The following is a 6,954-nucleotide window of genomic DNA, read 5'->3' on the forward strand; positions in this document are numbered from 1 at the left end:
AGTAAAAGTACAAAGGAAATCCAAAGCAAACAATGGGAATATGTAAGGAAAAAGGGCAAGGCCAAGTCATTATTTATCAATAGTAACCTTGAATGTAAATGGCCTAAATTCTCTAATTAAAATGTACAGATTGGATGAATGGATGAAAAAAACAAAACCTATCTATTTGCTGTCTACAAGAAACATACCTCACCAACAAAGATATCTGCAGACTAAAACTGAAAAAATATAAAAAGATAATCCATGCTCATGGAAAGCAAATTAGAGTCGGTGTATACTTCCTGATATCAGAAAAAAATAGACTTTAACACAAAAAGTATTGAAAGAGACAAAGAAGGACATTATGTAATAATTAGGGTACAAATTCAACAGGAAGATGTGACTATAGTAAATATAAATGCACCCAATGCTAGGGCACCTGGCTATTTTAAAAAAAATGTTAATGGACTTAAAGGAACACATAGTTCCTTTAACACATAGTCCAATACAATAGTAATGGGAAACTTCAATATCCAACTTTCGGCCAGCGCCGTGGCTTAACAGGCTAATCCTCTGCCTTGCGGCGTCGGCACACTGGGTTCTAGTCTCGGTTGGGGTGCCGGATTCTATCCCGGTTGCCCCTCTTCCAGGCCAGCTCTCTGCTATGGCCCGGGAAGGCAGTGAAGGATGGCCCAAGTCCTTGGGCCCTGCACCCCATGGGAGACCAGGAGAAGCACCTGGCTCCTGCCATCGGATCAGCACGGTGCGCCGGTCGCAGCGGCCATTGGAGGGTGAACCAACGGCAAAAAGGAAGACCTTTCTCTCTGTCTCTCTCTCTCACTATCCACTCTGCCTGTCAAAAAAAAAAAATCCAACTTTCATCCATGTACAGATCAACTAGACAGAAAATCAACAAAGAAACAATAGAGCTAATCTATAGTATGGACCAAATTGACCTAATATCTACAGTTTTTCATCCTGCAGTTGAAGAATACACATTCTTTTCATCTAGGATAGACCATATGCTAGGTTATAAAGCAAGCTTCAGCAAATTCCAAAAAATTGCAGTCATACCATATATCTTTTCTGACCACAATTGGAATGAAGCTGGAAATTAATAATTTAAATATCTTTAGAAATATGTAAACACATGGAGTCTGAAAAACACACTCCTGAATGAAGAGGGTCATAGAAGAAATCAAAACAAGTAAAAAAAAAGTATAGAAAATTAATGAAGATAAAAATACAATATATCAAAACGTAAAGCATACAGCAAAAGCAGTGTGAAGAAAGAAGTTTATAGCAATTAGTGCCTATATCAAGAAATTGGAAAGGTATCAAACAAATGAGCTATTGATGCATCTCAAGGACCTAGAAAAATAACAACAAACCAAATCCAAACTTAGTAGGAGAAAATAAATAAGTAAAATTAGAGAATATATAAGCAAAATTGAAACCAAAAAAATACAAAAGATCAATGAAATGAAGAGCTGTTTTTTTGAAAAAAAAAGTGATACATCATTATCCCAACTAACCAATCAAAGAGCAAGAAAATCCAAATCAATAAAATCAGATATGCAAAAAGTAGATGTAACAATGGGTAACAAAGAAATAAAAGGAATCGTCAGGAATTACTAGAAACAGAAATATGCCAATAAATTGGAAAATCTGTCAAAAATGGATAGATGCCCAGGCACATACAAGATACCAAAATTGAGTCATAAAAGCATAGAAAACCTAAATAGAACAATAACCAAGATGGAGATTGAATCAGTGATAAAAACCCTCCCAACAAAGAAAAGCCCAGGACTGGACAGCTTCACTGCTGAATTCTACCAGATATTTACAGAACTAATTCCAATTCTTCTCTAGCTATTCAAAAATATTAAAAGGGAAGGAATTCCTTCTATGAGGCCTGAATCTCCTCTATTCCAACATGAGAAAAAGGAACAACAAAGAAAGAGAACTATATATATAAAGAGAATTGAAAATGAATCTTGATGTGAATGGAAGGGGAGAGGGGAGGGTTGCAGGTGAGAGGGAAGTTATAGGAGGGGGAAGCCATTGTAATCCATAAGCTGTACATTGGAAATTTATATTCATTAAATAAAAGTAAAAAATAAATTAAAAAATTTTTAAAAAAGAAAGGACTATAGACCATTTTCCTTGATGAACATAAACACAAAAATCTTCAACAGAATACTATCTAATCAAATCCAACAACACATCAGAAAGATCATTCACCTGGACTAAGTGGGATTTATCTCTGCAGGGATGATTCAACATACAAAAAAAATCAATAAATGTAATACATCAAATTAAGAAATTGAAGAATAAAATCATATGATTATCTCAATAGATGTAGAGAAAGCATTTGATAAAATACAACATTCTTTCATGATAAAAATCTTAAGCAAATTGGGTATAGAAGGAACATTTGTAAAGATGATCAAGGCAATATAGAACAAATCACATGCAGCATCATATTGAATGGGGAAAAGCTGGAAGCATTTTCATAAAATTCCATAACAAGAAAATGATGACCACTTTCTTTTTTTTTATTTGACAGAGTTATAGACAGTGAGAGAGAGAGAGAGACAGAGAGAAAGGTCTTTCTTCTGTTGGTTCACTCCCCAAATGGTCGCCAAGGCAAGAGCTACACCAATCCGAAGCCAGGAGTCAGGTGTTTCTTCCTGGTCTCCCATGTGGGTGCAGAGCCCCAAGTACTTGGGCCATCCTCCACTGCCCTCCCGGGCCACAGTAGAGCACTGGACTGGAAGAGGAGCAACCGGGACTAGAACCCAGTGCCCATATAGGATGCCAGTGCCACAGGCGGATGATTAACCAAGTGAGCCACAGCGCCAGCCCAGGATGTCCACTTTCACCACTGCTATTCAATATAGTGCTGAAAGTTTTAGCCAGAGCCATAAGGAAAAAAAATCAAATGGATACAAATTGGAAAAGAAGAAGTCAAATTCTCCCTATTTGCAGATGACATGATTCTATAGAGAGAGAACCAAAAGACTCCATTAAGAGACTATTGGAACTCATAAGAGAGTTTGGTAAAATTGCAGGATGTATAATTAACACATAAAAATCAATAACCTTTGTATATACAGACAAGGCCATGGCTCAGAAAGAACTTATATGATCAGTCCCATTCACAATAACAATAAAAAAAATCTTGGAAAAATTTAATCAAGGAGATGACAGATTTCTATGATGAAAATTACAAAATAGTAAGGAAAGAAATAGGGGGCCAGCATTATGGCACACTAGGTTAATCCTCCACCAGCGGCGCCAGCATCCCATATGGGCGCCGGGTTTTAGTACCAGTTGCTCCTGTTCCAGTCCAGCTCTCTGCTGTGGCCTGAGAAGGCAGTGGAGGATGGCCAGAGTGCTTGGGCTCCTGCATCCGCATGGGAAACTGGGAGAAAGCTCCTGGCTCCTGGCTTCAGATTGGTGTAGCTCCGGCCTTTGCGGCCATTTGGGGAGTGAACCAACAGAAGGAAGACCTTTCTCTCTGTCTCTGTCTCTCTCTCTCACTGTCTGTAACTCTACCTGTCAAATAAATTTTAAAAAGAAAGAAAGAAGAGAGAGAGAGAGAGAGGAAGGAAGGAAGGAAGAAGACCTAAAAAATGGAAAAATCTTCATGATCATGGATTGGAAGAATGAATACCATCAAACATCCATACTATGAAAAGACATTTACAGATTCAATGCAATCCCAATCAAAATACCAACAATATTATTCTCAGATCTAGAAAAATAGATGTTAAAAATTCATAGAGAAACACAAGAGACCTCAAATAACTGAAGCAATCTTTAACAACAAAAACAAAGTCAGAGGCACCACAATACCAGATTTCAAGACATACTACAGCATAAATAAGAGTGTTAATTGTTAAAGGAACAAGAGAAGTCACTGTGCACTTACTCCCCATGTAAGACCTCTGTCCTTAATAAGTTGTTCTATGATAATTAACTGCAATACTTGTTCTCACACTGTACTCTGTATGTTGTGTGTGGGGGGTGTAAACTGTTGAAATCCATACTTAACATAGAGTTGATCCTCTATATATAAAAATAAACGAAAAATGAACCATAATGAAGAATGGGATGGGAAGGGAGTAGGAGGTGGGATGGGAGTCAGAAAAGGAGGGTGGATATGGGGGAAATAACCACTATATTCCTAAAGTTGTATCTATCAAAAATGTATTCATTAAATAAAAGCTTTAAAAAATAGGGCAGTTATAATCAAAACAGCCTGGTACTGGCAAAAAAAGATCTGTAGGACAATAGAAGAGAACAGAAACCCCTAAAATCAGTCCACACATCAACAACCAAGTGATCTTTGACAAAGAAGCTAAACTCAATCCCTGGAGAAAGGATAGTCTCTTCAACAAATGGTGCTGGGAAAATTGGGTCTCCATGTGCAGAAGTATTAATTAAGACCCATAACTTATACCTTATACAAAAATCAACTCAAAATGGATCAAGGTTCTTAATCTATGACCTGAAACCATCAAATTACTAGAGAAAAATACTGGGCATTGGAGAAACTCTGCAAGACATTGTCATAGACAAAGAATTTTTGGAAAAGACCTCAGCAGCACAATCAAACTTAAAATAGACAAATGGGATTACATCAAGCTAAGAAGCTTCTGTATTGCAAACGAAACATTCAACAAAATGAAGATGCAACTGGCAGAATGGGAGAAAATATTTGCAAACTTTGCAGCTGATAAAGGATTAATATCCAGATTCTATAAAGAGCTCAAGAAACTCAACATCAACAAAACAAACTATCCAGATAAGAAATGGGCAAAGGACTTGAATAGACATTTTTCAAAAGAGGAAATTCAAATGGACAATAGACACATGAAAAATGCTCAGGATCACTAGCCATCAAGAAAATGCAAATCAAAATCACAATGAGGTTTCACCTCACCCCAGTTAGAAAGGCCCTCATTCAGAAATCAAAAAACAATAAATGCTGGCAAGTATTCTGGAGGGAAATGTACCCTAATCCACTGCTAGTAGAAATGTAAACTAGTACATCCATTGTGGAAGACAGTTTGGATATTCCTCAGAAATCTGACAATAAATCTACCATATTACCCAGCTATCACATTCTTGGGAATTCACCCAAAAGAAATGAAATCAGAATATGAAAGTTACCTGTACCTCCATATTTATTTATTGTCACAGATCAGTTCACAATAGCCAAAATATAGAATCTACCCAGATGCCCAGCAACCCATGAGTGAAAGAAAATGTGATATACTTACACTATGGAATATTATTCAGTCATGAAAAGAATGAAATTCTGTCTTTTGCAAGAAAATGGATGCAACTGAAAGCCACTACATTTAGTGAAATAAGCCAGTCCCGGAAAGACAAATGTCATATGTTATACCTGATCTGTTATAACCAAAAGAGTACAAAAAAACATAATGTCTATGAGAAAAATTGACATTTTGAGGATTATTATTTACAACCCTTGTCTCTCCAACTGAGGAACAGTGGGTTTTTTTTCTTACTTCTTGAATTCTTTACTTAGTGTATGGTTAATCTTATGATTATCAAATAAACTGAAAGTATGTCGTAAAAGTTAAAAGAAAGAATAAGAAAGCAAGAAGAGGGAGGATAGGAGTGTGGGCAGGAGGGAGGGTAGAGTGGGAAGTACCCTACAATCTTAAATCTGTGTATATGAAAATATGAAATTTGTTCGTCTTATATAAATTTAAAAATTATTTTAAAATGTTTAAAAAGGGTGGAGACGATCTAATTATAGCACCTGGAAGGGAGGCATATTAGACGTCTTTCTGTCTTTGCAGTCTTGCCCTCACATGATAGTTCCTGCTAACTGTTGGGTGGATATGAAGAGTATGCTCCCTGGGTCTCTGCTTCCTTCCTCATCATGTGATCACCCCTCTACCAGCCTTCAGTCTCCCCACACACTTAGACTAATGGAGCTGCCCGATCTTGAATTGTGAACCTACAAAATGGTAAGCTGACATAGCCCTTCTTTCCTCCTAGGTCGCTCCTCTCAGATGTTGTAGGTAACGTAGCAACAAAACACTGACTTACACGGTACTCAATGTCTTATCCAAGGTCAGACACTTAGTTAAGTGACCGCTGGTTTTTAACTCACTTTGTCGTCTTACGCCTAGAGTCCCTTGAGGGCAGAAAGGAGTCTTAAAGGGTACTCATCCCACCACTCTACACGCAGTGACCGCAGACCCCGGAGAGATCCCCATCCTCACCCGCCCTGCTGGGAGTCCAGCTTGAGCCGCAGACCGTGGAGGACGGGCCCCGGCGGGATTTCTCCTAGCATATGTCATCATCCAAGTTCAGTTCAGGCCAACACCTCTGCCATCATAGAACTTGCCACACCTCCGGCAGTCCTGCCACTGACTCTCTGACCCGCAGACATGAAGGCCAATCAGGGCCAGGCAAACACTGAGCCTCTGGACCAGCGAGCCGTGGGCGGCGTCGGCATCTCCCTGTCACCGCATGGAAGTATTGCTATCGGCTGGGTGTCACTAGTGCTAGCAGGAGGGCCCACCATTGAGTATGTCCACAAAGCCTACTAATGGATGGATGTTACTGATGCCACGTTTCCTGAGGCCCGTTCTTACCGGACCCATATCCCAACAATAACCTGCCAGACTCAGAATCACAGAAGCAGGATGCTTCTGACCTTCGGAGACCTGGTGCACACCATGAGGAGATAATGGCGCTGCAGCCACTAGTGCTGGGTCATTTTCCTCACAGCACTGTCACGTGAACCACGTTGGTATTTAGGATTAGGAAACACAGGCTTGTGCATAGCAAAGCCAGGACTGGAACCCCAGCTTCTGCCTCCTAGCCCAGTGTATATTTTATTACATAAGAAAAATAAACCATGAAACAGGGGCGCAGCAATAAGCCAGTGAGAATAATAAAGTGGATACTTCAACATTTGTGAGG

Source organism: Lepus europaeus, chromosome 5, assembly GCF_033115175.1.
Source record: "Lepus europaeus isolate LE1 chromosome 5, mLepTim1.pri, whole genome shotgun sequence".
Taxonomy (NCBI): domain Eukaryota; kingdom Metazoa; phylum Chordata; class Mammalia; order Lagomorpha; family Leporidae; genus Lepus; species Lepus europaeus.